Source organism: Pezoporus wallicus, unplaced genomic scaffold (genome assembly GCF_028554395.1).
Source record: "Pezoporus wallicus isolate ANWC-B61680 ecotype Strahan unplaced genomic scaffold, APGP_CSIRO_Pwel_v1 contig_8692, whole genome shotgun sequence".
NCBI classification, from domain to species: domain Eukaryota; kingdom Metazoa; phylum Chordata; class Aves; order Psittaciformes; family Psittacidae; genus Pezoporus; species Pezoporus wallicus.
In genome coordinates, this window is record NW_026642640.1 from 936126 (window position 1) to 945241 (window position 9116).

The 9116-nt window shown below is 38.7% G+C and overlaps 1 long non-coding RNA gene across 1 annotated transcript; it reads left to right on the plus strand.

Moving 5' to 3' along the window:
* Window positions 1-3725: 3725 nt before the first annotated feature.
* LOC130610942 (uncharacterized) lies at window positions 3726-8365 on the plus strand. The gene is made up of 3 exons (XR_008975120.1): window positions 3726-4525; window positions 5000-5116; window positions 8286-8365. It is a non-coding gene; the product is annotated as an uncharacterized LOC130610942 (long non-coding RNA).
* Window positions 8366-9116: the final 751 nt, after the last annotated feature.

The following is a 9116-nucleotide window of genomic DNA, read 5'->3' on the forward strand; positions in this document are numbered from 1 at the left end:
GTAACATTTGTCTCTTTATCAGCTGCAGGGTCTGCCTCTGCTGCCTCTGCCTTTTGGGTACTCTTCGGGGGCAGGTAAACACTGTCTCATATCAGAACAAAGCTGCCCAATGTGAAAGTATTAGATAGATGCTTAACTTTCTTTCTTTCCTCCTGAAAAGATGTTATCTGTTTTCACTTTCTTTCATGAATTAGACAGATTTCTGTCTCACCTTCTTCTTTCTTACCCCTAGGCCAGTAGGTAACAGATAATAACAAACCTCACCTTGAATGTCTTGGCACTTTTTTTATATTGGTTGTAAAAAACGTAAAGGGGAAAAAAAAAAAGCCCTAGCTCTATTACCTTTTTCTTACTCAGACTCCCTCAGTTTGAAGATGACAAACTGCTTTCTCAGTGCCAAATTATTAATCTTGCTCCAGTGAACTACATACTGCTACTGGTTTTGTAAGGTCATGGTCTGGACCAGTGGACAACAGCATCTGGCTTTTCAATGTGCAGCGGGACATTTAGCACTCAAAGAAGCAGCCACAGGGCTTGAGTCTACAGTAAGGGAGAATGAGCTGGACAGGAGCAGGTCAGTAATTGCTCCTGCATGTCTGCAGGCAGCCGTTACAATGTTGGATATTAAATTTTGGGGTTAACATTATTAGAAAAGATTGTCCACAAGCCAATGCAGATTGAGGAGATAAGCAAAGATGCTGAACTTCAACATCTTGCTGGATGGGAAATGCCTTTTCCATGTCTCACTGCTCTACAGTTCTGGCATGCTGCCTGTCTTTTGCAATGAAACAGAACATCCCCCTGGTTGTTTAGAAGGCTCAAGATCCACTCATCCTCCACAGATTTCTACATAGATGTCCTCAACATTTGAGAGAGTCACTGTGTCAACAACATATCCTGCCTTTCAAGGAAGAGCTCCTCATCAGTAAAAGAATATATCTCATTGGTCTATTTATCATTGTCCTCCACAATCCTAGATGTTGAAATAACAGGTCAGGTATGGAGAAGTAGATTAGTTGTAATGCACTGGCTAAACCAAGCAGGAAGGTAACAGAGAAAGGGAGAGCATTGGAAGACTGCTGTGAAGTACGAAACATACATGAAAACACTAGTCAGCAAAACACAAGAAACTGGAATCTTTTTAGTGCAGACAGGAAAAATCCCACCAAGGGGCAAGTAAATTCAAAAAAAAAAAAAAAAAAAAAAATGCTGGAGTACTGCAGTAAGAGTGCTTGTAGTAAAGAGTCTGATCCAGGCATGCTCACAGAAACTGAAATAGAGTTTCTACTGTCAAAGATCCATGAACTATGCAAGAATTTCTTAGCAGTAAGTATGAAGCTATTTGCCTAATTTCTGTGTGTAAGCACCATACGAACTGGAGCTCAGGTTCATAGGCTTTTGAAAAGGAATGCAATTAAGCTCACGAATCAGGTGTGAAAAATTTGACTCTAGGTATTTGCATATAGCACTGTGTGAATAATTGATTTTCCAGTTGGCTAGGCCAGCAGTTCTGTTCAATTTCACTTGAGTGCACAGAAAAGATACAGGCTCTTCATTAGCACGGAAAGAAGAAATATTGCTTAGCCTTTATACCTCAAAAGACTCCTATGACAAACACAGAGCAGATCTATACCTTGATACAATTAGAGTAGGAGATCAAGTTTAGTTAATCGTGTTCAGATTCTGTTTCTATTTTCAAATTTACAAATACACTTTCAGTTTTGGAAAAATGTTATGTTGTTGATGTTTGATGTAAATTATCTGGGGGGAGATGCGAGAAGCAGCAAATGACTGTAGTGCTTGCTTTAGTATGTCCAAATAAAGGCCAATTTTTAGCAATTGAAATTGTTCTAGAAGCTGTTCATTCATGCTTAGGTTAATAAGTCAATGACATTGTGCTCAAGGGTAAGAACAATTGCAGAGATAAACTGAGTTATGCCAACACTTACAGAAATTCCACATTACTAGTGTCTCTTGCAATAAAAAGCCAAAACACCCTGTCATGGACATTTGTTATCATACAATGAAAGTGTGACAATATCCCCAAATCCACTTTTATTATAACAAAATTCCTCTGGCTGGCAAATGTAAGTGTCTAGACATGCACCAGGAAAGGAAGTAGAAAAGTGCTCATTGTCCATCATTAGCTGTGAAGAAAACACTTTTATACATAATGTGGCATGTGTTCTCAGATATGATCTGAATATCAAGGTCAGTATGCTCACTTGTCAGAAAAGGATCATGCTCAGCTTTAGAATAAGTAAATTGTGATGGTTTGGAACAGATTTTCATATAAACATTTCTTTTGGTTTTAGTTTGTATCTATACAAAACAGATTATTGAATGAAAAGGTTTTAAAATGAGACATGTAGGTGGTTGACATGGGTGGAAGTCTGCAGCATGGAATTTGCTTAAAAGGAGCTGACTTTTGGGATATGCACTGTGGGAATCCAGAACTCAGTGCAAGGCAGGAGGGATTAAAGTGTTTGCCAGTCTCTGCACTGTGCCTATGACTTCAGCTGAACTGCAGTTTCAACTGTACAGTACAGTACATTTCATACAGTACAACTGTATGCTCATGAAAATCACATACACATCAAACTTCTGTACTATCCAGAAATGTTCCCTGAGATTAAGCCAAATCCACACCCACATGACATTTAATTACAACAAATTATTCATAGATGGATTCATAGATGTTAAAGTCAGAAAGAAATCCTGCAAGCCTCAACCCTGACATCCTGGATAACACGGGATAGTCAGGCTGTGATGATCAGACTTAGATTCACATGACCATTAAAACAAAAGGAGCATGGAGTTCAGTGAGATGATGTATTTTTAGTATATACGTGATTGCTTTTTTGTCATATTGTCAAATTGTCATGGAAAATACTGTCACTGATGAAAAGCTCTTGATTTTCAAGGACTGTTTACTGAAGTTGGTCCAGGGACAGCTGTAGCACAGTCAGCATTTAATCACAGCAGTGGATTGCTGGGGTGAAAAAATGTCCATGACCTCGCGATTTACCTTTCCCGTGCTCTAGGAGCTGTTAAGCATCCCTGCTTAAGCGTTCTGGAGGTGACTGCCAGAACTGATGCAGCAGCAGCTGTGGCTCAGGGAACCACTGCCACCTCTCAGCAATGACAGCCACTCCACAGCTTCCCCAGTTCATGGTAAGAGTCTCAAACCTGTGGCCTTCTGCCTCCTTCTCTCTCACCATTCCTCTTCCACAATGCAAGCATCTTGATCCAAGTCAGGAACATGATCCTTGCCTACAATGCAGAGAAAGCAATAAGAGCCTCTGCTTCTAAGAAGCGTTCAGACAGCTCTGAGAAAGGAATATTACACTTAGATCCTTGAAATTCATAAAACTTGTCTTTAGATTGCTGACAGGAGCCCCTAGACTTTGTATTAATCATTATTTATCAATAATCCCAAACCAAATCTATAGGAACAAAAATTCCTTTTTAATCCCCACGAAGTAATGTCAGGCAGATTTCCAGTATACTTGGTGTTTTGCTTCCTATTGCCCTTAGGTGAAGCACATAAGGACAAGAATCACTCATGTCACCAACCAAAGGACTCAGAGGAGCTCTTTAGCTCATTTTTACTGCATGCAGAGATTTATAACACTCCATGTATCAGCCATTAGAATTTATAGTGTGCTGTAAGGCAAATTGAGACATTTATTTAAATACATCAAGAGCCTACCACGTATGTCTGTGAGATATTTCCCTCACGGACAGGTACCTATCTGTTGAAAAACATGTAAAGCCCTGGATCTGTGAGGATTTTTGGTTGGTTTCACTCCCTGTTGGGGTTTTCTCTGAAGTGGTCTCTTGGTCTTGGTACATGATGTTTCTGGTGTATAGCTCTTTTAAGTGAATGTACATTCTGATGCATATATTGTAAAAGTCAACTTTTCACCGGAGGCATGTGTTTCTAGGCACAATCTGGGGTTTGGAAATAGCTAGGGCTACATGCTGGAAGTGAGGCCAGCTTTCTGTGGCATGCTGCCACATCTTTTTTGATTAGGAAGTTAACAGCTGGATAACTTCTGAAAACAGGAAGGTATGACAGCAAAACTTTATTTCAATTAAATAGCTCCCATATAAACACAGGAATTCCACTGTCATCCCCACTTCTTATCCTCAGCAGGTTTTGCAAGGACAGACTGGCTGGGTGACAGGTCCAGTGGCTCTGTGCTAGCCACAGGTCGCTGTGAGCAGGTCTCTTACCTAGTTCAGCTGGCAGCTGAAAGAAATAATCTGAAAAGTCACATCACATTCATTTTTAGCAGAATTTACTATTCCTCTGTGGAACTAGTGATTCGAAAAAAAGTTTTCATGGAGACCTAAGGAAAAGCTTCTAACACAGGAATTGTCTTGTACACAAAATGGCTGCCAGCTCCCCTCACTGCCAGTGGTTTGGAATCAACAAAATGGCCACCCTGTCCCCTCACAGTGTGCAAGAACAGGCAGAAGAGAGGATTAGAAAAATAAAGGAAAAGGAAGCAGGGAAAGAGTAAGTGTTGCAAGTAGATACAGGTGAGGGTGGGCTGACAGCCCTTTTTCCTGTGAGCAGCATGGAGGAAGGCCATCCGTTCTGGTGCTGTGTGAGCGTTCAAGGTTAGATGAACCTTAGAGGTCAGTAGACACTTTTGAGATGTCATCCACCAGAAGCTCAAGCATCAGCAGGAAAATGAAAAGCCCTAAAACCAGATTAATTTAGCAAACCAACCGTGATTTTAAAGCTGTCTTTGGAGGTTTAGCTGATACTCCTGGGCTGCTGAAGTGCACAGTTGTGAGCAGTGCCATTTTGAGCACTGGTGGCTGCTGATTAGCAAAGTGTGATTTTTTCCTGAATTATTTTTGGTGTAATTCAATCATTATAAAAAAACCCCACAAAAATGTTTTTGCAGTTAAAATAAGTATGTTCTTTTCTGGTTTATAGTGAAAATAATCAGCTTTCTCAGATATTTTGCCTTTCTTCTTACAGGACAGAAACAAGTATTCTGCTGAAGGAATTCATCTGGCTGAGGGCGCTAAATGAGCTGCTGCAAGGAAGCTGAGTAAAGACAGAGATGGAAAGTGGTTTGAATGCCTCTGAATGAAGGTAAGCAAAGCTGCAAATGATGGTAATATTCCTGACAAGGGGTGTTTGAAAGGCTGGAGACTTTAAGGGGAATTGAGTTCAACTCCTGATCTGCAGTCAGTGAGGAGAAAATGGATCATCTAGAGTACCTTAGGCTTAGGCTTGGGGGGTGGCAATGTGGCATGAAGAGGGGAAAAGTTTATAAGGTACAGAAGGTGAAAGGCACATCTAGTTCTTAATTGTTGGATAGCAAGGCAGCATTACAGCAGGGTAGCACTGTGCCTGCAAAACAGAGAGCATGCGAGGCAGTAGAGAGCTAACAGACACCCTTTGTGGACACCACAGCATTGAAGCTTCCTCAGCCTCTCTAGAGATGAAGTCTTGTATTCAGTAGCATCATGAATACAACTACCAGTTAAACATGAATTGACCTATCTATTAACTGCCCAGTGTACATGTAAAAATCACCTATTTCTATACATTGACAGAAGGCAAGCTGGAGAAAAGATGCAACATTTTTTTAATGAAATACATGTGTGATGTGTGATGGTAAAAGCTGTGATGGTAATGGTATGATCTGTAATTATACTTTTTTATAGCCCAGTTTCCCCTAAAGTTCTGAATGAGGTTTAATGTAAAGTATGCAAAAACATTTTTCAAATAAACTAAATGAAGCTTAGAAATGCAAATTCCCTGAAGGCTGGTTAAATTAATTTCAACTTAAATGATCTGTTCCCAAATCCCCATGAAATTCAATCTTCACATACAAAAAAACATGTTAATTTTGAATTGACAGGGTTATTCACACCAAGCAATGTTATTTCACATAATTCCCACATTTAAGTCTCCTTTTAACCATATGCTTTCAATGTTTATGTTGTTACAATGTATTGCAGTTTCAACTATCAGTGATTAGAAATTGCAAATGTTCAGGTGAGAATCAGGTAGAAGAAAATCAAAATGATAGAATTATTGCTTAAGTTCTACTGTCTCTTGCAAAAAGTTTTTGAGTATGAGTGGAAATCTGGTATCTTAATCTTTTTAATTTTAATGCTTGCCATTAACTCTTTCCTGTGCAGTTCGTAAATTACTGGGTGTTAGACTCACTTTGTCATTGTTCCTGCAAACACAGCTGGACTTTGAGTACAGACAAGCCTGAAAATTTTCTGTATCCCCACCATTGTGGGCCATTTTTCCCCACCACGTTTCTGGTGAACTCGGGAAAGAACCTTTCACTGATAAATAAAAAAATCCATCCTCAAAGTTGCCCTTAATAGTCCTGCGTTGTTTAAACATACTGTGCAAACTGTGACTCCTTGGAACAATTACACAGATCAGTTGCCTATATTTCTTTATAAACAATACTGAGATTAATTAGTTGGAATGGCTTCCTTTGCTTCGCCTCTGATGTCATGAAAATGCTATTACTAGCTCTTCCTTGGACAGAACAAACAAGCATATCTGATATGCAAGCTAATATAATGTCCTTTATTTACATGATTGTAAATCCTGTTAGCTCTAAAACAATCTTGAATTTAGGAGAGGGCCAAAAAGGAGAATAACAAAAGAGAGAAGTGACCTCAGTAATTCCACACTGACGTATCTTCAGCCTCAGAACTGGCATGGGAAGGTTGTGTTATCAGTTGGCATGGGAAACCTGAGTGATGGTTCTGCCATTCTGCCCACAGCAGGACATAAACAACTATTAATTGTTTCAGTAGTTCCTAGCTTTTACCTATACCTCAGTTAAGTTTTCTGTGTGATCTGTATAAGGTTTCAGACATGTGGAATAGAACTAATACTTTAAATAGAATTAAAATGGTATTTTAGGCCTTCAAGAGCTCAGTGTTCAATACTGAATTGTTTTAGGCTTCTATTATAACATCTATGCACATGTTTTATGTAGATCCACATCATATTGCACAACTTGTTAATTTAAGTATCTAAATGAGAAATTTAACCTCTTTAGCCTTACTTCTTGGTCCCTCAGGAGATTGACCTATGTGCATGCACTCTGTAGTACGTGTGTGGGAAGCTATGTTGGGTCTTCTACATGCATGTTATACCGTGGATCTGTTCTTGTTCAGTAGGTGTAGTAATTTGTGAGAGAAAGGATAGTGACATTCAGGCTGTGTCTGCCTGCCTGACTTGCAAGGGCTTGAAATCACTGTTTTTGAAAATGAAATCCCATTCTTTAGTGAATATGTGATTTATGGGATCAGCCTTACCGTGGCATATGCAGGATTAATTTTGCTGAAGTCAGTGGCATTCATCCCATGATTTGGCAATCTTCCTTTCTAAAAAAGGCACAAATAAGTAATAATAGAAAAAATAAATGGTTGCTTCATCTTAAAAATCAGCCTGATTTATGTTTTTTCTTATTTCTTTCCCTTAATTTTTATGTGACAGAAATTGATAAAGTAATCATAGGTCTTATATTGCCAAGAAATCAGAAATTGTTTGGGAACTCATCTGAAGCTGTTACAAAAATCTGAAGCAATGTTTATGCATTTAAGAGCTTGTAATATTTAATTACATGTGATAAATATTTTTCTATTTTAAAAAACCCTGGGAATTTCCTAGTACAAAACTGAGCCTGACCTAGGTCATGTTGAACTTTTTCGGCAACAAGAAGCTTCAGATTCTCTTCATCAGGGATTGTAGTGATAGGACAGGAGGTAACGGGTTTAAACTTAGACATGGAAAGTTTAGGTCAGCTATAAGGAAGAACTTCTTTATTGTGAGAGTGGTGAGGCACTGGAACAGGTTGCCCAAAGAAGTGATAAATGCTCTGTCCCTGGCAGTGTTCAAGGCCAGGTTGGACAGAGTCTTGGGCAACATGGTCTAGTGTGAGGCATCCCTGCCCATGGCAGGATATTGGAACTAAATGATCTTAAGGGCCTTTCCAACCCAAACCATTCTAAGATTCTATCCAGCAGAGAGAAAAAAAAATAAAATTAGATTCATTCTGTATGCTTTTGCTGTGAATTTAATTTTTTTCTTCTGTTCTTCATGCCTCTCAAGTATACCCTAAAAAAAAAATACCGTTTTTGATACATAATTTTTTGATTCAGTTTCTACTTAATTCTGTTAAGTTGCTATTTCTGTTTGTTTTATTTCTGTTTTCTGTTGGTGTCTTTTACTGTTGTAGTATTCATACTCAACAAAAAAGCATAATTTTTCTTTACAGATATGCCGAAGGGAACCTGTCCATAGCAGGCATTATCTTTATATATGCTTATATATATATGGCCGCTTCCCATATATATATAATTATATATAAATGGTCACTTATTCTGGGATGTGAAGGAAAGAATAAAGTATGCAGGCAGAATGCAGTGAGGGGATTACTAGAACATCTTGAAACTTAAAGGAATGCTGCTATTCGAAACAGTACTCTGTATCATGTGCAAAGCTGGTATTTTTGGCAGGATTAAGTTCTCTAAAATTTTCAGGAAGCATTTAAATATGAAATGGAAAGTTTTGCCTGGTATTTTGTGTATGTAAAACTTGCTCTTTTTTCATACTATGCTTATTTTTTATCCATATATTTGGTTTAATATTGTATATTCTTTTATCAGAAGTTGAGCTGCATTCTATAACCATCTGAGTTATGTGGACTTTTCCTATCCCAGTAGCAGCCCTGTATATGACACGATGTAGCAGCCAAGCACACTGTCCTAAGAGCTCATAATTAGTGTAGGATATTAATAATCAGGACTCCCCAGTTCCACTGGTCTGCTGTGTGACCCAGGACAAAATTTTTATTCTTCAGTCTTACTGCTCAAAAGATGCAAGACTGCAGATCTATCAGTTTCCACGGCAAAACCCCCAGCAATTTCTCAGTTTCTTGATGATGCATCAATGACAATTCTGTCTGCTCTCTTAAAACATTACCAGAGGAGAAGAGAACTTAATAGAATCAATACTGTTCATTCAAGACTCTTAGCGGTTAAAGCAGAGGCCTGCCTATAGGCAAGATCCTTAATCTCTCTGTGGAGTAGAGATAATGTAGTTTTCC